At 40.8% G+C, this 21,536-nt stretch overlaps 1 long non-coding RNA gene and 1 pseudogene across 1 annotated transcript; both read right to left on the bottom strand.

Annotated features, from left to right (window-relative positions):
* Positions 1-1,940: 1,940 nt before the first annotated feature.
* Positions 1,941-21,506, bottom strand: LOC119618513 (uncharacterized). Its single transcript, XR_005234825.2, has 4 exons — positions 20,847-21,506; positions 8,925-9,041; positions 3,018-3,139; positions 1,941-2,068 (listed from the first exon to the last, which is right to left on the bottom strand). It is a non-coding gene; the product is annotated as an uncharacterized lncRNA (long non-coding RNA).
* On the bottom strand, positions 11,569-11,690 carry LOC119618652 (U6 spliceosomal RNA; annotated as a pseudogene).
* Positions 21,507-21,536: the final 30 nt, after the last annotated feature.

Consider the following 21,536-nt stretch of genomic DNA (forward strand, 5'->3'; position numbering starts at 1 on the left):
ACAGCTACTGGCAAATCAAAGACTGTAAGCAATTTGTTTAACTCGCTGGGTCTCCCTATCCTCACAGGTGAAATGAAACTCATAATGCTAACGACTGAATCAGGTGGTGAATATGAAGCGCCCGTGCGCAGTACACAGTGGATGCTACATAAGTGTCTATGTTGTTATCGTTAAACATGATGCTGCCATATCTACTCAGTATCATGATACTCATTCGACAGTTACTTCACACTACTATATAGCACATCTTTTGAAAGAAAAAAAAACCAGAAGTTTCTTTTTAAAGAACAATTTCCTCAGCAGAGCCCAGGCTTGACATAGTCTCTGACAGTATACACAGATGGAAACCACTTCTTGTCCAGGCAGCCTGGCTTACCTCGTGCAGGCCATTCCGGGGAGGGGAGGGTTCGGAGGGGTCACGGAGAGCAGCACCCCTTCTGTAGAGCGGGCGGGGCAGCCTGGCTCGGGCGCATGTCTTCACTTCTCTTCCCATAGGAGATGCCTAGGGTCCTACGCAAGTAAATTATCTTTGCTGCGATTGGCAGGAGACGATTCCCATTTCCCCAGCCTCCCGATGTTCTGGCCTAAGAAGCCCTCAGCCCTCCAGGGGAGTGGGCTCCTGAGCAGGGCGGTTCCACGGTTAGACGGAGAGGAGGGGCGGAGGGGCGCGGGAAGACCGCACAAGGCCTGCTTCGCTCCCTCTACGACAGGTACCAGGGGCCCGGGCAATGCCTCCTCACTCTTTTCCCCTTCCTCCCCAGGGGAGGGGAGATGGGGCGGAAGGATAACAGACACAACTAAACTGGAGAGACTGGGTTAGAGGAAAACGAACTGCCTGGCTTGGAACCACTTGGTCAGACCCCTGGAGTGAATCCCACACCTTTCCAGGCTGCTTGACCTCCCTGCTTATTAAGCCAGTGCAGCCCAGAATCGTGACCTCCTCAGGCCGCCTTCCCCAGGTCCCCCTGCTCTGGAATGGCAGCGTCTCCGACTTTTCCTTTTTCTGTCTCCCGCTACAGCGCAATAGAAAAAATAAGTTCTTCTATGTATAGTAAGATATTAAAAGTCATTATTGACCATGGGCAATGGCTCACGCCTGTAACCCCAACACTTTAGGAGGCCAAAGCAGGAGATGGCTGGAGTCCAAGAGTTTGAGACCAGCCTGGCCAACATGGTGAAACCCCATTTCTACCAAATATATATAATATATATATAATTATATATTACATATATTTTATTATATATCATATATTATATATTATTTTTTATATATAATATATATGTATGTATGTATGTATGTGTACAAAAATTAGCTGGGCTTGGTGGCACATGCCTGTGGTCCCAGCTACTTGGGAGGCTGAGGTAGGAGGATTTCTTGAGCCAGGGAGGTTGAGGCTGCTGTGAGCTGAGATCCCGCCACTGCACTCCAGAGAATGCAACGGAGCAAAACCTGGGCATCGGAGTGAGACCCTGTCTCAAAAAAAAAGTCATTGTTATTAAAATGTGAAAAGTTAGATGAGGTCATCATGTATGCTATATTTATGTTTTTAACAAGAAAGGAGTGCAGTGGCTCACGCCTGTAATTACAGCACTTTGGGAGGCCGAGGCAGGGGGATCACGAGGTCAGGAGATCGAGACCATCCTGACTGACACAGTGAAACCCCATCTCTAGTAAAAATACGAAAAATTAGCTGTGCGTGGTGGCAGGCGCCTGTTGTCCCAGCTACACAGGAGGCTGAGGCAGGAGAATGGCGTGAACCCGGGAGGCGGAGCTTGCAGTGAGCCGGGATGGCACTCGAGCCTGGGCGACAGAGCGAGACTCCATCTTAAAAAAAAAAAAAAAAAAAAAAAAGGAGAAACCAGTATATACATGTGTGTATTTCATAATATTAAAATAAAAACAATGTATTTTTCTACTAAAAATACATTAAACACTGTCTCTACTAAAAAAATTAATAAACTATATTGTTGTTTATACGAGAATGAGGAGCCGAGTGGAAGGAACAGGGATAGAAGAGAGATTTCTTCCTTGCAGATGAGCAGTCTGGGTAATAATCATTATCATCATCTAAAAAAAAATAAGAAGATAGACTTCTTTGAATATACTGTTTTGGAGAACTGACTTTGGAACAGTGTACATATTTTTCATAATTTAAAATTAATAAATCAATTAATAAAACAATTCTTAATATCCAAAAGTAAAATTAAACTTCTGCACCCAGTTGATAGCATAACTACATAAATACTATATACCAAGGGACTGTAAAACACAATAATTTCATGATCTGTCTCTAGATACACCCTAATGACAGAGCCAAACAAAAAATTTCAACTTTTCAGAAATCATATTGTTGATAACACTAATATTGTTATTGTACAATAAATCAAATAATTTTTAAAAACATGTTTAAAAAAGGAAATGTAGGTATAAGATCAGTAAGGTTGCTGGGTGCAGTGGCTCACACCTGTAATCCCAGCACTTTGGGAGGCCAAGACAGGTGGATCACCTGAGGTCAGGAATTCGAGACCAGCCTGGCCAACATGGTGAAACCCTGTCTCTACTAAAAATACAAAAAATTAGCCAGGAGTGGTGGCTGGCACCTGTAATCCAAGCTACTCAGTGGTGGCTGGCACCTGTAATCCAAGCTGCAGCAGGAGAATCGCTTGAACCTGGGAGGCAGAGGTTGCAGTGAGCCGAGATAGCACCACTGCACTCCAGCCTGGGCAACAAGAGCAAAACTCCGTCTCAAAAAAAAAAAAAAAAAAAAAAAAAAAAATCAGTAAGGTTGTAAGCAGTCCTGAATTTGAATTGCAAAGTTCAGTTTGAACTCACATATTTTTTTCTTGAAAACGTTCTTAACCAGCTGAGTTTGGGGTTTATACCAATAATCCCAGTATTTTGGGAGGCCAAAGAAGGAGCATTGTTTGAGGACAGGAGTTTGAGACCAGCCTTGGCAACATAGCAAGATCCCGACTCTACAAAAAATAAAAAATTAATCAGGCGTGGTGGCACTCACCTGTAGTCCTAGCCACTTAGAAGGCTAAGGCAGAAGGATCCCATGAGCCAAGCAGTTCAAGTCTACAGTCAGCTATGGTTGCATCACTGCACTCCAGCTTGGGCAACAGCGTAAGACTGTCTCTTTTTTAAAAAAAATCAAACAAACAGAAAACATTCTTAGCTCTTTCCACTGAAAAGAAAAAGTCTAAGAAATAACGACCAGCCCAGTAGCACTGACACCCCTGACACCCACATTGTGGTCTCTAAATGTCATTTCCTTAAACAAAAATCAGGACTTCTTGGAGCAATGTTTTATTTCAGGTCAGGCATTTCAAAAACAAGAAAGCCATCGAAGAAGAACAGATTTGTGTCAATAGGACCACTGAATAAGTGTCCGCTAGCCAAAGATGGGCAATGTGAGCATCAGTGAAGACAAGAACTGAAATACATTAAAGCATCTAAAACATGTTTAAATCCTTGGATTTGTACTGTTATTTTTAAAAAACATATTGGTCATCTTTGGAAGATGCTAAGGACCAACTCATTAATCAATAAAATAAGAAATGGCTGGGCATGGTGTAATCCCAGCATTTTTGGAGGCTGAGGTGGGTGGATCACTTGAGGTCAGGAGTTCAAGACTAGCCTGGCCAACATGGTGAAACATGGTCTCTAGCAAAAATACAAAAATTAGCCAGGCGTGGTAGTGCACGCTTGTAATCCCAGCTACTCAGGAGGCTGAGGCAGGAGAATCATTTGAACCTGGGAGGCGGAGGTTGCAGTGGCCAGCACTGCAGCCACTGCACTCCAACCTGGGTGACAGAGGGAAACCCTGTCTCAAAAAAATAAATAAATACATAAGAAATAACCAGTCACTGCCTTCCTTTAGCAAGAGTAAGGAGGGAATATACCACGCAGAAGCAAAGCTCTGTGTCCGCTGTGAAGGCTTTGAAGGAGACAGACCATGACCAGACACAGACCCTGTTTCTGATGCTGAGAAGAGAGGAACTAAATAAATCCTGGTTAACAAGTGCATCAGGTGAAGATGGGACTTGGAGCCCCCAAACCATACTTTCAATTTTCTAGATAGGAGCCTTGACAGGGACAAACTCAGCACGATACTTGTGAAGGTCATCAATATTCTTTTTCTTTTTTTAAGTTGAAATACCATTCACATATTATAAAATTCACCACTCCAAAATGTGCAGTTCAGTGGGGTTTGATAAACTCACAGAGTTGTCCAGTCATTGTCACTATTTAATTCCAGAACATTTTCCTCACTTCAAAAAGCAACCCTGTACCCACCAGCAGTCACTCCTGTTAACCTCTCCCCCAAGCCACTGGCAATTACTAAAACCTATTTTCTGTCCATATGGAATAGGTGTGTCTATTCTGGAATTATTTTTTTTTGAGACAGTCTCGCTGTTTTGCCCAGGCTGGAGTGCAGTGGTGCAATCTCAGCTCACTGCAACCTCCACCTCCCAGGTTCAAGCGATTCTTGTGCCTCAGCCTCCCAAGTAGCTGCAATTACAGGCGTGTGCCACCACGCCGGGCTAATTTTTGTATTTTTAGTGGAGACGGGGTTTTACCGTGTTGGCCAGGCCAGTCTCAAAATCCCGACCTCACCCTTGGCCTCCCAAGTGCTGGGATTACAGCTGTGAGCCACTGTGCCTGGCCTCACAGTTTTATATAAATGAAATCATACAATATGTGGCCTTTTGTGTCTGGCAATTTCTCAAAAGGTTAAACAAATTGTAAATATGACCCAACAATTCCACTTCTAGTTATAGACTAAGATAATTGGAAACTGTAGCATAATTAGAAATATACTTGGTCTTTATTCCCCATTCCTGGCACAGAGCTCCTAAAACCCTTGAAATTTCCTATGTGATCAGACTGCTTTTTGTTTTTCATAATGAGACCTTTTTGATTGTACCTGAATTTATGTTACTGAGGTGGTTTATGGTGGGCCCCTAGATAGCCTCAGGATGGGGCTTGTCATCAGGAAGATCAAGTGATTGGAGGGTTGGACCTTTCAGCCCTAATCACTAACCTTTGAGAAGTGCGGCAGGGCTGGAGTTTAAGCTCTATAAAAACTCTTGAACTAAGAGATTCAACAAGCTTCCAGGTTGAAGGATGCATCTAGGTGCTGGGAGGCTGGCACACCTCTATTCCACATGGACAGAAACTGCACTCAGGACCCTTCCTGGCCTTGCCTTCTGTACCTCTTCATCCGGCTATTTCTCTATATCCTTTATAATAAACCAGTAAAATGTAAGTAAAGTGTTTCCCTGAGTTCTGTAAGCCATTCTAACAAAATATTAAACCCAAGGAGAAGATTTGGAACGGCCAATTATAGCCCATTGGTCAGCAATATGGGAAGCCAAGATATAGTTAGCATCTGAAGTGGAGGAAGTCTTGTGGCATGTAGCTCTTTTTTTTTTTTTTGAGTCGGAGTCTCTCTCTGTCGCCCAGACCGGAGTACAGTGGCGTGATCTCGGCTCACTGCAACTTCCGTCTTCTGGGTTCAAGCAATCCTCCTGCCTCAGCCTCCCAACGAGCTGGGATTACAGGCGCCTGCCACCATGCCCTACTAATTTTTGTATTTTTAATAGAGACGGGATTTCACCATGTTGGCCAGGCTGGTCTCAAACTCCTGACCTCATGATCAGCCCACCTCAATAAAATCTGACACTAACTCTAGGAAGATGATGCCAGGATTGAATTGAATTGTAGGACATCCATTCAATGTCAGAGAATTGGTTGTTGTGAGAAAACCTGCACATCTGGTGTCAGAGTTGTTGCCTGTGATGGTATAGAGAAACAGTGTTTTCCAGAGAAACATATATTGACACAAAAACTTTTTCACAAATATAGCTAACATGCTAGCAGTATTAATCATAATAGCCAAAAAGTGGAAACAACAATCCAATTTCGACTGACTAATGAATTGATAAACAAAATGTAGTATATCCATACAATGGAGATCTGTTTTCATTCAATTGTTAATTTTTAAAGGATAGTTTTGCCATATATAGAATTCTTGGCTGGCAGGTTTTTTTCTTTCAGTACTTTGACTATGTCATCGTACTGCCTTACTCCATGGTTTCTGATGAAAAATTAGCTGTTAATCTTAGGAAGACTCCCTTGCAGACGATGAGTAGCTTCTGTGTTCCAGGTTTCAAGATTCTCTTTCTTTAGCTTTCGACAGTTTATGATGTGCCTAATTGTGCATCTCTACTGCTTGAATGAATTTATCCTACTTGGGTTTATTCTACTTGAATTTCATCGAGTTTATTGCATGCGTAGATTAATTTTTTAATTAATTTTAGGAAGTATGGGGCATTATTTCTTCAAAATGTTTTTCTTTTTTCTTTTTTCTTCTTCTAGGACATTTTGCTGTAATTCATTCATTTAAATTGCTGCATAGTATTCCCTTGCATGAGTTTACCATCGTTTAATGGCATTTAATTGCTGAGGGACATTTGAGTTGTTGAAAACTTTTGGGTGTAACAACACTGCTCTAACATTATTGTACATGCATCCTGCTACACTTGTATACACATTTCTGTTAGATACTTATCTAAGAATGAAATTTCTGGATTTCAGGGTATTCATATCTTCAACTTTAACATATAATGCCAAACTCTTTCCCAAAATATTTGTATTCAGAGGAAGATTTACAAAATTACCATGATGTTAATGAATATTAAGCTTGCATAGGCTTCTGTGAATAGTTAGAGGTGCTGGCAGAATGTACTAGTGAGGGATGGGTAGCCAAGTAGCAATTAGAAAGCATTTCTGGCCAATTGCCTAAAGAGATTTCAGAAGAAAGAACCTGAATCTCTAAGGCTTCTGTAATTATTTTGTGTTTACTCTTCTCTTTTAGATATTCATTTTTATATTACATTTTATTCATCATTTACATTTTCTAAAGATGGCTCTCAAAATTGTATGTTTCAGATTCCTCAAAACTTGGACTACTCCTGTTTATACCATAGTGACTTCTAAATACATTTTTCCAATCCAGACATCTCCCTTGACATCAGGATCTTAAATACAACTTCTACTTAGATCATTTGCATATTAAGAAGAATCTCAAACCAAATGTAGCCAAAATATAATTCATTATTTTTTCCTCTTAATCTTTTTTCAGTCACTCTCCAAACATATTCCTCTCCCACCACTAACCATTTTGGTTAAGCGACACCATTGTTTACCCAGTTACTCTAGTCATTGTTGATTCCTCCTTATACCCTCTACATCTAATTCAATGACAAGTCATATCTGCTCCACTTATTATACAAAACATATCCTGAATGCATTTACTTCTTTCCAACTCCACTGCTACCACCATCATCCAAGCTGCTGTAATTTATTTCTTCTGAGATGCAGTCTTGCTCTTGTCACCCAGGCTGGAGTGCAATGGCACGATCTCAGCTCACTGCAACCTCTGCCTCCAGGGTTCAAGCAATTCTTCTGCTTCAGCCTCCCAACTAGCTGGAATTATAGGCGCCCACCACCATGCCCAGCTAATTTTTGTATTTTTAGTAGAGACAAGGTTTCACCATGTTGGCCAGGCTGGTCTCAAACTCCTGATCTCAAATGATCCACCCACCTCGGCTTCCCGAAGTGCTGGGATTACAGGCATGAGCCACTGCGCCTGGCAAAGCTACTGTAATTTCTTACTTGGATTGATACAATAGTCTTCTATTTGATCTTCCAGTTTTCATTTTTCTCAAGTACAATTCATTCTCAACAGACCAACATGATTTCTTTTTAGTTTAGTTTTTTTGTTTTTGTTTTTGTTTTTTTTAAGAGACGAGGGCTCACTGTGATGCAATTATTGCTCACTGCATCCTCCAACTCCTGAGTTCAATGTATCCTCCTGCCTCAGCCTCCCAAGTAGCTAGAACCGCAGGCATATGCCACCATGCCCAGATAATGTTTTTAAATTTTTTTGTAGCAGCAAGGACTTGCCATGTTTCCCAGGTTTGTCTTGAACTCCTGGCCTCAAGCAATACATCTGCCTCAGCTTCTCAAAGTCCTGGGAGTACAGTCATGAGCCGTCACCACTGGACCCAACATGATCTTTTAAAATATTAGATTATGTCAGTCCCTTGCTTAAAAGCTTCCAGCAGTTTTCTTTTGCATTTAAAATAAAATTGTAATCCCTTCTCCTTCCCAGAAGGAAAATGATCTCAGATGGAAACATGAAAATGCAAAAATCATGACAAACACCAGAAAGGCAAATATGTGATTAAATATAAATAAGTATTAACTGAACAAAACAATGAAGGTAATATCATATGGTATTTAAATTATATGTACAACTAAAATGTGTAACAATAACAACGTAAAAAGTTAGAGGAGGGTAAACTGAAATTTTACATTTCTAAGTTTATAGCTATTTTAGAAAAGTGAAGTAATAATTCATATTACACTTTAAAAGTTCAAAAATACATATAATATGTAGGGTAACCATTAAAAATATAACTATAAAATAACTCATAACAAGTTAATCAAAGGGGGAAATGGAACTTAAAATATTAAATTAGCTCAAAAGAAGAAAAAGAAATATACAGAAGAACTAAATAGAAAACAGTAAGATTATAGATATAACTCCAACTATAACTACAATTATATTAAATATAAATGGATTAGGTGTTCCAACTAAAAGACTAATTTGTAGACTGGATTTTATAAAAGAACTACAGTTTGTGCTTTGCACAATTACTCTAGGTACACATTTCAGTTAGCACAGTTTAGTTAAATACACCAGTATCACAACATCACGGCTTAGATTTCTGTTACCATGGCATATTAACTGTAAGTGATTGCATGAAGTACAAACTTTGCAGCTATCTCTCCAGTCTACAAATCAGTACATAAATAACAGGCATATTATGATTATTGACAATCCACATACTTCTTTCCAAGGCTACTAGTGACTGGTCAAAGCAGATCTGTTACTCAGTTCACCTGCAGACAGCAAAGAATGTTGTTGTGTTGCCTCCTCGTCTCGCAGTGGTAAACCCAAGTGACGCTTTACAAAAATGAATAATTGAAACGGGTAATTTAGCCTCGAAGATGAAAGTTCGCTAAAGCAATGAAAAGTGATAATGCTGGAAATGAAAATCAAATAGAATAGAAATGGGGTTATAGAAGACATACGTGAGCATGGAGTTCCTATTTACCTTCTCCCCCACATGCATGACCATGGGAACACTGACAATGCCACCATAAGAGAAACTATAGACAGCCAGTGAAGGTGGCCTGACCAACATAAATGAGGAAAGTAGTGTGACAAAAAGGACGAAAGTGACCTGAAGAAAGCAATGAAGGCAAAAAAATTCACATTAAAGGGACTCTGGGAGATATGTTATGACATTGAAAGCACAAAGATGACATGTTGGAAGCTGATCAGACTTAGAAAGGAGTATGACAATTTGCCAAAGAACAGAAAAAAATGCTTGCTCTGTATGGTATATTATACAAAAAGCCAAACATGGTTCAAACTATGCTTGGCTTTGTTTTTTTTTAGAACAGCTTTAGGTTTACCAAAATATTGAGCAGATAGTACCAAGAGTTCCCGTTTATCCACTTCCCCACGTAGAGTTTTTAAAATTATTAACATCTTGCATGGGTGTGGTACATTTGTTACAATGGATGAACCCATATGAACACATTATTAAACAACATTCATAGTTTACATTAGGCTTCACTCTTTATGTTGTACAGTTCTATGGGTTTTAACAAATGCATAATGTCATGTATGATATGTATGATACCATTACAGTATCATACGGAATTGTTCCACTGCCCTAAGATTTCTCTGTGCTCAGCCTCTTCATCCCTTGCTACTTCTACCTGAACTTCTGGCAATCACTGGTCTCTTTACTGCCTCCATACTTTTACCTCTTCCCGTATGTCATATCATCGGAATCGGAACCATATGCAGCCTGTTAGCCTAGTGCCCTTCACTTAAGGATATGTATTTAACGATCTTTCCTGTCTTTTTTTTTTTTTTTTTTTTTCAGTCTCGCTCTGTCACCAGGCTGCAGTACAGTGGTACGATCTCGGCTCACTGTAACATCTGCGTCCCAGGTTCAAGCTGTTCTCCTGCCTCAGCTTCCCGAGTAGCTGAGATTACAAGCATGCGCCCCATACCCGGCTAATTTTTGTATTTTTAGTAGAGATTGGGTTTCACCATGTTGGCCAGGCTGGTCTTGATCTCCTGCCCTCGTGACCCACCTGCCTCAGCCTCCCAAAGTGCTGGGATTACAGGCCTGAGTCACCACACCCGGCCATTCCATATCTTTTTATGGCCTGATAACTCTTTTTTCAATTTGACATTTATTTTTAAATATTTATACATATTAGATATATGTATTTTCAGGGTGTATATGCTAACAGGATACATTTGTATAAGTACATAGGAATATTCAACACCTTAAATATTTATCTTTTCTTTATGCTAGGAATGTTTGAGTTATTCTCTTCTAGCTATTTTGTTGTTGCTGTTGTTATTGTTTTCTTTTTTTTTTTTTTTTTTTTTTTTTTTTTTGAGATGGAGTCTTGCTCTGTCGCCCGGGCTGGACTGCAGTGGCCGGATCTCAGCTCACTGCAAGCTCCGCCTCCCGGGTTTACGCCATTCTCCTGCCTCAGCCTCCCGAGTAGCTGGGACTACAGGCGCCCGCCACCTCGCCCGGCTAGTTTTTTTTTGTATTTTTAGTAGAGACGGGGTTTCACCGGGTTAGCCAGGATGGTCTCGATCTCCTGACCTCGTGATCCGCCCGTCTCGGCCTCCCAAAGTGCTGGGATTACAGGCTTGAGCCACCGCGCCCGGCCTGTTTTCTTTTTTTAAGATGGAATCTTGCTCTGTTGCCCAGGCTGGAATGCAGTGGTACAGTCTTGGCTCACTACAATCTCCACCTCCTGGATTCAAGTGATTCTCCTGCCTCAGCCTCCCAAGTAGCTGGGACCACAGGTGCCCACCACCACGCCTGGCAAATTTTTTTTACTTTTAGTAGAGATGGGATTTCGCCATGTTTGCCAGGCTGATCTGGAACTCTTGCCTTCAGGTGATCTGCCTGCCTTGGCCTCCCAAAGTGCTGGGATTATAGGCATGACCCACCGCGACCAGCTTTCTTGTAGTTATTTTGAAATATACAGCCAATTAACCCTACTATCAGTATAGCCACCCTACTGGTCTGTTGAATACCTGGTCTTATTATTATTATTATTATTATTTTTTGGAGGCAGAGTTTCACTCTTGTCACCCAGGCTGGAGTGCAGGGGCGCGATCTCGGCTCACTGCAACCTCTGCCTCCCGGGTTCAAGCGATTCTCCTGCCTCAGCCTCCTGAGTAACCGGGATTACAGATGCACACCACCATGCCTGACTAATTTTGTTCCTTTAGTAGAGATGGGGTTTCACCATGTTGGCCAGGCTGGTCTCGAACTCCTGACCTCAGGTTACCCACCTGCGTTGGTCTCCCAAAGTGCTGGGATTACAGGCATGAGTAGTAGACTGGCCTTACCAGAAGTGTTAATAGAAGATATTTATAGAAAAAAAATTTTTTTCATTTTTGTTTACTCATTTTATTTTAATGTAGCGCAGGGGCCTTTGCACAGGGGCCATGCTAATCTCTGTATCATTCCAATTTTAGTATATGTGCTGCCGAAGCAAGCACCTACAGCTTCTTTAACCATTCACCTATTGAAGAACGTCATGGTTGCTTCTAGTTTTTGGCAATTATGCTTTGAGTTTTGGGGGCTACAAACATTCATGTGCAGGTTTTTGTGTGGATGTAAGTTTTTCAACTTATTTGGGTAAACATCCAGGAATATGATTGCTAGATTGTATGGTAATATTGTGATTAGTTTTATAAGAAACTGCCAAATTGTCTTCCACAGGGGCTGTACCATTCTGCACTCCCACCAGCAATGAATAAGAGTTTCTGTTGCTCCACTTTCTTGCCAGCATTTGGTGTTGTTCATTTTATGGATTTTAGAGCCATTCTAATAGGTTGGTGGTACTATCTCATGGTTTTAAATTGCAATTCCATAATGACATTGGTTCTGAGCATCTTTTCATATGCTTCTTTGTCATATATATATAGATACACATACGTCTATATCTTCATTAGGGACGTTGTCTATTCAAACCTTTTTGCCTTTTTTTTTTTTTTTTTTTTTGAAACAGAGTCTCGCTCTGTCACCCAGGCTGGAGTGCAGTGGTGTGATCTCAGCTCACTGCAACCTCCACCTCCCGGGCTCAAGCGATACTTCTGCCTCAGCCTCCTGAGTAGCTGGGATTACAGGTGCCCGCCACTGCACACAGCTAAATTTTGTATTTTTAGTAGAGATGGGGTTTCACCATGTTGGCCAGGCTGGTCTCGAACTCCTGACCTCAAGTGATCCACTTGTCTGAGCCTCCCAAAGTGCTGGGATTAAAGGTGTGAGCCACTGCGCCTGGCTGCCTATTTTTTAAATTGGGTTTTTCGTTTTGTTATTATTCAGATGTAAGACTTCTTTGTAATTTTGGAAAAAAGTCTTTATTAAGTGAATTTTGCTAATATTTTCTTCCAATCTGTGGCTATTTTTATTTCCTTTTTTCTTTTTAACCTTTTTTTTAAAAAAAAAAAAAAAAAAAAAAAAAGACTGGGCCTTGCTCTGTGGCCCAGGCTGGTCTTAAACTCTTGGTCTCAAGTGATCCTCAGCCTCTCAGAGTGCTAGGACTGGCATGAGCCACTGTGCCCAGACTCTTTTCATGGTCTTAACAATGCCTCTCACAGAGCAGAACTTTTAAATTTTGATGAAGTACAACTTATCAGGCTTTTCTTTCATAGATGATGCTTTTGGTGTTGTATCTGAAAAATCATAACCAAACCCAAAGTTACTTAGATTTTTTCCTGTGTTATCTTCTAGAAGATTTGTATCTTGGCATTTTACAATTAGGTCTATGACCCATTTTGAGTTAATTTTTGTGAATGGTGTAAGGCCTGTGTCTAAATTTTTTAAAATTTTTTTTAATTTTTTTTGCAAATGGATGTCCAGTTGTTCCAGCACTGTTCTTGAAAAGACTATCCTTTCTCCATTTAATTGTCTTTGCTCCTTATTAAAGACCTGTTGACTATACTTCTCTGTAGAGTTCATAGAAATGAAGTTAAAAAGAAAAACAACAAGTCCGGGCATGGTGGCTCACGCCTGTAATCCCAGCACTTTGGGAGGCCTAAGCAGGTAGATCACCTGAAGTCAGGAGTTCAAGTCCAGCCTGACCAATATGGCAAAACCCCATCTCTACTAAAAATGCAAAAATTAGCCAGGTGTGGTGGTGTGCGCCTGTAGTCCCAGCTACTCGGGAGGCCGAGACAGGAGAATTGCACCCAAGAGGCACAGGTTGCAGTGAGCCAAGATCATGCCACTGCACTCCTTCAGGATCTCTTGTAGGGCAGGCCTAGTGCTTCCTTCAGGATGTCTTGTAGGGCAGGCCTGGTGGTGATGAAGTCTCTAAGCATTTGCTTGTCTGTAAAGGATTTTATTTCTCCTTCACTTATGAAACTTAGTTTGGCTGGAAATGAAATTCTAGGTTGAAAATTCTTTTCTTTAAGAATGTTGAATATTGGCCCCCACTCTCTTCTGGCTTGTAGAGTTTCTGCTGAGAAATCTGCTGTTAGTCTGATGGGCTTCCCTTTGTGGGTAACCTGAACTTTCTCTCTAGCTGCCCTTAACATTTTTTCCTTCATTTCAACTTTGGTGAATCTGACAATTATGTGTCTTGGAGTTGCTCTTCTTGAGGAGTATCTTTGTGGCGTTCTCTGTATTTCCTGAATTTGAGGGTTGGCCTGCCTTGCTAGGTTGGGGAAGTTCTCCTGGATAATATTCTGCCCAGTGTTTTCCAACTTGGTTCCATTCTCCCCGTCACTTTCAGGCACACCAATCAGACGTAGATTTAGTCTTTTCACTTAATCCCATATTTCTTGGAGGCTTTGTTCATTTCTTTTTACCCTTTTTTCTCTAAACTTCTCTTGTCGCTTCATTTCATTGATTTGATTTTCAATCAGTGATACTCTTTCTTCCAGTTGATTGAGTTGGTTACTGAAGCTTGTGCATTTGTCACATAGTTCTTGTGTCATGGTTTTCATCTGTGTCAGTTCATTTATGAACTTCTCTGCATTGGTTATTCTAGTTATCCATTCTTCCATTCTTTTTTCAAGGTTTTAGTTTCTTTGCACTGGGTATGTAGTTCCTCCTTTAGCTCTGAGAAGTTTGATCTACTGAAGGCTTTTTCTCTCAACTCGTCAAAGTCATTCTCTGTCCAGCTTTGTTCCGTTCTGGCGATGAGCTGCATTCCTTTGGAGGGGGAGATGTGCTCTGATTTTTTGAATTTCCAGCTTTTCTGCACTGCTTTTTCCCCATCTTTGTGGTTTTATCTGCCTTTGGTCTTTGATGATGGTGACATACTGATGGGGTTTTGGTGTGGGTGTCCTTTCTGTTTGTTAGTTTTCCTTGTAACAGTCAGGACCCTCAGCTGCAGGTCTGTTGGAGTTTGCTTGAGGTCCACTCCAGACCCTGTTTGCCTGGGTATCAGCAGCGGAGGCTGCAGAAGATAGAATATTGCTGAACAGCAAGTGTTGTTGTCTAATTCTTGCTCTGGAAGCTTCGTCTCAGAGGTGTACCCAGCCATGCGAGGTGTGAGGTGTCAGTCTGCACCTAATGGGGGATGTCTCCCAGTTAGGCTACTCAGGGTCAGGGATTCACTTGAGCAGGCAGTGTGTCTGTTCTCAGATCTCCACCTCCTTGCTGGGAGAACCACTGCTCTCTTCAAAGCTGTTAGACGGGGACATTTACATCTGCAGAGGTTTCTGCTGCTTTTTGTTTAGCTATGCCCTGTCCCCAGAGGTGGAGTCTACAGAGGCAGGCAGGCCTCCTTGAGCTGTGGTGGGCTGCACCCAGTTCGAGCTTCCCAGTGGCTTTGTTTACCTACTTAAGCCTCAGTAATGGCGGGCGCACCTCCCCCAGCCTCGCTGCCGCCTTGCAGTTAGATCTCAGACTGCTATGCTAGCAATGAGGGAGGCTCCGTGGGCGTGGGACCCTCCGAGCCAGGCGTGGGATACAATCTCCTGGTGTGCCACTTGCCAAGACCCTTGGCAAAGCACAAAATTAGGGTGGGAGTCACCCGATCTTCCAGGTGTGTGTGTCTCAGTCTTCCTTGGCTAGGAAAAGGAATTCCCTTCCCCCTTGCACTTCCCAGGTGAGGCGATGCCTCGCCCTGCTTCAGCCCTCGCTGGTTGGGCTGCATCCACTGACCAGCACTGACTGTCCGACACACCCGTGAGATGAACCTGGTACCTCAGTTGAAAATGCAGAAATCACCTGTCTTCTGTGTCACTCATGCTGGGAGTTGGAGGCTGGAGCTGTTCCTATTTGGCCATATTGGGTGCCCCCTCCATTTTTTTTTTTTTTTTTGAGACAGTCTCCCTCTGTCACCCAGGCTGGAGTGCAGTAGCATGATCTCAGCTCCCTACAACCTCCTCTAAGCTCAAGCAATCCTCCCACCTCAGCTGCCTGAGTAGCTGGGACACAGGTGCATGCCACAAAGTCTGGCTAATTTTTGTATTTTTAGTAGAGATGGGGTTTTACCATATTGCTCAGACTGTTCTCAAACTCCTGGCCTCAAGTGATCTGCCCACCTCGGCCTCCCAAAATGCTGGGATTACAGCCCTCAGCCACTACACCCTGCCACCACACCCAGCCACCAGCATCTTTTATTGCCTATATTTTTTATACAAGCCATTTTAACTGGGGTGAGATGATATCTCATTGTGGTTTTGATTTGCATTTCTTTGATAATTAGTGATATTGAGCATTTTTTCATATACCTGTTGGCCATTTGTATGTCTTATTTTGAGAAATGTCTGTTTAGATCTTTTGCCCATTTTTAAATGAAATTGTTTTTGGTTTTTTGCTATTGAGTTGTTTGAGCTCTTTGTATATTCTAGTCATTAATCCCTTTTCAGATGGATAGTTTGTAAATGTTTTATTTTGTTTATTGTCTATTCACTTTGTGGACTCTTTCCTTTGCTCTGCAGAAGCTTTTTAGCTTGAAGTAATCCTAATAGTCTATCTTTGCTTTGGTTGCCTGTGCTTTTGAGGTGTTACACAAGAAATCTTTGCTCAGGCCAATGTCCTGGAGTATTTCCCCAATGCTTTCTTCTAGTAGTTTCATAGTTTCAGGTCTGGGATTCAAGTGTTTAATTCATTTTTGTTTGATTTTTGTGTATGAAGGGGTAGGGGTCTATTCTCATTCTTCTGCATATAGTTATCCAGTTTTCCCTGCACCATTCACTGAAAAGACTCTCCTTTCTACATTGTAATTTCTTGGCACCTTGATTGAATACGAGTTGGCTGTAAATGCATGGATTCATATCTGGGTTCCCTATTTCTGTTCCATTGGTCTATGTGTCTGTTTTTATGCCAGTATCATGCTATTTAGGTTAGTATAGCTTTGTAATAAATTTTGAAGCCAGGTTGTGTGATGTCTCCAGCTTTGCTCTTTCTGTTCAGGATTGCTTTGGCTATTTGGTCTTTCATAGTTCCATATATATTTTAGAATTGTTTTTCTATTTCTGTGAAGAATGTTATTTATGTTTCGATAGAAATGGCATTGGATCTGTAAATTGCTTTGGGTACTATTGTCACTTTAAAAATATTAATTCTTCCAACCCATGAGCACGGAATGTTTTCCCATTTGTGTGTGTACGTGTGTCCTCTTCTATTTCTGTCATCAGTTTTATAGTTTTCCTTTTATAGATCTTTCACTACTTTTGTTATATTGCTTCTTAGGTATTTTATATTTTTTGTAGCTGTTGTACATAGGATTACTTTTTTGATTTTCCAGGTTGTTTGCTTTTGGCATATAGAAATGCTACTGATTTTTGTATGTAGATTTTGTATTCTGCAACTTTACTGAATTCATGTATCAGTTCTAACATACTTTGGTGAAGATATTAGGTTTTTCTAGGTATAAGATCATGTCCTCTGTGAACAAGGCTAATTTGATGTCTTCCTTTCCAATTTGGATGCCCTTTATTTATTTCTCTTGCCTAATTGCTTAGCCTTCAATTTTTCTCCATTCAGTACAATGTTTAGCCATGGGTTTGTCATAGATGGCCTTTATTATTTTGAGGTATGTTCCTTCAACACCCATCATAAAGGGATGTTAAATTTTATCAAATGCTTTTTCAGCATCTATTAAAATAATCACATGGTTTTTATCTTTGATTCTGTTAATGTGATGTATCATGTTTACTGACTTGTGTATTGTATGGCAGATGCACCTGACAGCAGTAACTTAAGCATATACCCTGAGAATGACCCTATGGTCTAAGAAGAATGTGTGCTCAGAGTTCCAAGCTAAGGAATCCAGCAGTGGCTAACCCAGAGATTCACTTCTTATGAAGGACATGGAACCCCTCTGCCCGTTCCTTGGAACATAGGATGTGCAAGGAAATGAGGCCCCTTTTCTGGGTTAAATGAAGTTTGCTAGGTTGGTGTTGCTACATGAAAATGCCATATTATAAACTGCATGTTTTTTACAAACAGTAGCAGTGCTCCTGTCTACCCTGTCACCTCTGGACCGCCTTGTATGTACGTCCTCTATAAACCATGTCTGGTAGTAAATTACTGGCTCTAGGTCTCTTCTGGGCCTCTCAGACACAATGCCATCTCTTTTGGAGTCACTAGGGGTCTGGCATGACACATATGTTGAACCATCTTTGCATCCCTGGGATGAATCCCACTTGATCATGGTGAATGATCTTTTTCATGTGTTGTTGTATTTTGTAATATTTTGGTGAGGATTTTTGCCTCTATAGTCATCAGGGATAATGGCCTACAGTTTTCTTTTTTTATTGTGTCCTTATCTGGTTTGGGTATCAGGGTGATATTGTTTGGCTCTGTGACCCCAACCAAATCTCACCCTGACTTGTAATAATCCCCATGTGTCAAGGGCAGAACCAGGTGGAGATAATTGAGTCATGGCGGCAGTTTCTGCCATGCTGTTCTCATGATAGTAAGTGAGTTCTCATGAGATCTGATGGTTTTATAAGGGGCTTCCCCCTTTGCTCGGCATTCATTCTCTCTCCTGCCATCCTGTGAAGAGGTGCCTTCCGCCATGATTATAAGTTTCCCAAGGCCTCCCCAGCCATATGGAACTGAGAGTCAATTAAACCTCTTTTCTTTATAAATTACGCAGTACTTGGGTATTTCTTCATAGCAGTGTGAGAATGAACTAATACACAAGCTAATGCTAGCCTGATAGAATTTGTTTGGAAGTATTCCCTCCTTTTCAATATTTTGGAAGAGTTTAATTGGTATTAATTCTTCTTTTGAATATTTGGTAGAATCCACCTGTGAAGCAATCAGGTCCTTGGGCTTTTCTTTGATGGGAAACCTTATTGGGGTTTCAATCTCATTACTTGTTATTGGTCTGTTCAGGTTTTCTACTTCTTCATGGCTCAATCTTGGCAGGGTGTATATGCCCAGGAATTTATCCATTTCTTCTAGGTTTTCCAATTTGTTGGCATATCGTTATTCATAATATTCTCCAATGATTCTTTGTATTTATGTGGTATCAGATATTATGTTACCTTTCTCATTTCTGATTTTATTTGGGTCTTCTTTTTTTTTAGTCTAGTTAAAAGGCTGTCAATTTTATCTTTTCAAAAAAACAACTTTTCATTTTGTTTTTTTCCTAGTCCCAATTTCATTTATTTCTGTGCTGATCTTTATTATTTCTTTCCTTCTACAAATTTTGAGTTTGGTTTGTCTTTTCTTCGGGAAATTTAGTCCATTAACATTCCATGCTATTATTGATAAGAACTTACTACTGCCATTTTGTTGTTTTCGGGTTTTTTTTTTTTTTTTTTTAAATAACTCCTCTCTTCCTTTCTTCCTTTCTTTGTGGTTAATTTTATCTCCAATAAAATGTTTATTTATTTGTTTGTTGTTTGTTTTGAGATGGAATTTCGCTCTTGTTGTCCAGGCTAGAGTGCAGTGGTGTAATCTCGGCTCATTGCAACCTCTGCCTCCGGTTCCAAGCGATTCTCCTCAGTCTCCCAAGTAGCTGGGACTACAGGTGCCCGCCAACACACACAGCTAATTTTTGTATTTTTAGTAGAGACGGGGTTTCACCATGTTGGCCAGGCTGATCTCAAACTCCTGACCTCATGATCTGCCCACCTTTGCCTCCCAAAGTGCTGGGATTATAGGCATGAGCCACTGCACCTGGCCATATGTTTTAATTTATTGCTAAATCAAAATAAAAATGAATAAACAAAAATTAAAAATTAAATAGAAGTATTAACACTTCTGATAAGACCAGTCTACTAGCACCAAATCCCTTCAATATTTGTTTCTCTTAGAAAGCCTTTACTTTTCCTTTACTTTTGAAGGATAATTTCACTATATACAGAATTCTTATTGAGTACTTTTTTTCTTTCAACCTTTTAATTATTTCCTTTTACTCTTCTTGTTTGCATAGTTTCTGGAGAAGTTCAATATAGTACTTATCCTTGCTCCTCTATCAACAAGGCCCCTCCCCAACACCCCAACCCCACCTGGAGTTCTTTCATGATTTTTTTGTCTCTGATTTTCTGTACTTTGAATATGAGATGGTAATGTTTTGATTTTTAATATTTATCCTGGCTGATATTCTCTAAGCTTCCTGGATCTGTGGTTTGGTGTCTATCATTATCTTTGGGATATTCAGTCACTATAGATTCAAATGTTTCTTCTATTCCTTTAAAAAAAAATTTTTTTTTAATTTTCTGGCTGAGCGTGGTGGCTCACGTCTGTAATCACAGCACTTTGGGAGGCCTAGGCAGGCAGATCACCTGAGGTCAGGAATTTGAGACCAGCCTGGCCAACATGCTGAAAACTTTGTCTCTACTAAAAATACAAAAATTAGCTGAGCATGGTGGTGGGCGCCTGTAATCTCAGCTACTCGGGAGACCGAGGCAGGAGAATCGCTTAACCTGGGAGGTGGAGGTTGCAGTGAGTGGAGAGTGCACTGTTACACTCCAGCCTGAGTGACAAGAGTGAAACTCCATCTCCAAAAATAAATAAATAAAATATTTTTAAAATCTTCTGGTATTCCCATTTGTAACATTATTTCAAGAATCTTCTGATTCTTAGAGCTTCCATCTCTCTGCTTATATTACCCATGGTTTTTTTGTTTGTTTTTTTTTGTTTGTTTTTGAGACATTATCTTGCTCTGTTGCTCAGGCTGGAATGCAGCCGCACAATCAAAGCTCACTGCAGCCTCGAACTCCTGGGTTCAAGCGATCCTCCTGCCTCAGCCTCCTGAGTAGTTTGGACTAGAGGCACCTGCCACAATCCCTGGCTAATGTTTTTTTTTTTTTTTTTGTAGAGACAGGGTCTTGCTGTGTTGTTCAAGCTGGTCTTGAAATCCTGGCTTCAAGCAACTCCCTACTTGGGCCTCCCAAAGTGCTGAAATTACCTGAATTGTCCACTTTTTTTCATCAGAGCTCACAGCCTATTAATTGTTGCTGTTTTAAATTCCTACTTTGATAATTCCAGAATCTCTGGCATGCTTGCTGGTTCTGGTTTCCCTATTAAATTAGGGTAACCTCACCTACAAAAGTATTTCCCTAACTGCCTGTCAGTGTCACACTCTTAATATTAATGTTTTGTGTCAAAGAAAGAACACAGAAGGGAAAGAATACTTTCAAATATATGAAAAACAATGAATATATTATCTTGGAAATCTGCCTTTCAGAAAGCTGCTCTAACTGTAAATGCAGAGCCCCAGCATGAAGTGTTACCTGCAGCCTGAATGCATCACATCTGATGAGTTACGGGCAAAGGCAGCACTGCCTGATGGCCTCCTTCACATGTCATCCCCTCACCGATGATCTGTTACAGGTCTGGTCTTCCATTTTCAAATAAGGTCTATCATTTTCTTGTCCTTAATAAGATAAAAATGAATTTATCAACTAGTTTTATTATAAGGGAAAAACTATTTGCCAAATGATTATTCTTCAACAAATAATTTATCTGAGAAATCATTCTTGGTGTTCTACTTTAATCTGTATACTCATTATATCTTATAAACGCCTATGCACCCATTAAAGGTTTTGGGTTTTTTGTTGTTGTTTTTAAGAGACAGGGTCCCACTCTGTCACTCAGGCTGAAGTGCAGTGGTGTAATCTCAGCTTACTGCAGCCTTGACTTCCTGGGCTCAAGCAATCCTCCCACTTCAGCCCCTCAAGTAGCTGGGACTATACGTGTGCGCCACCATGCCTGGCTAACTTTTGTATTTTTTGTAGAGACAGGGTTTTGCCATGTTGCCCAGGCTGGTCTTGGAACTCCTGAGCTCAGGCAATATGCCCACCTCAGCTTCCCAAAGTGCTGGGATTACAGGCATGAGCCACCGCATCTGGCCTGAATGTTTTCATTGTCAATACATTTGGGAAATATTATGCTAAAAGACTATCAAATAATTTTAACCTTTG

This window comes from Chlorocebus sabaeus, chromosome 18 (genome assembly GCF_047675955.1).
Source record: "Chlorocebus sabaeus isolate Y175 chromosome 18, mChlSab1.0.hap1, whole genome shotgun sequence".
NCBI lineage: Eukaryota > Metazoa > Chordata > Mammalia > Primates > Cercopithecidae > Chlorocebus > Chlorocebus sabaeus.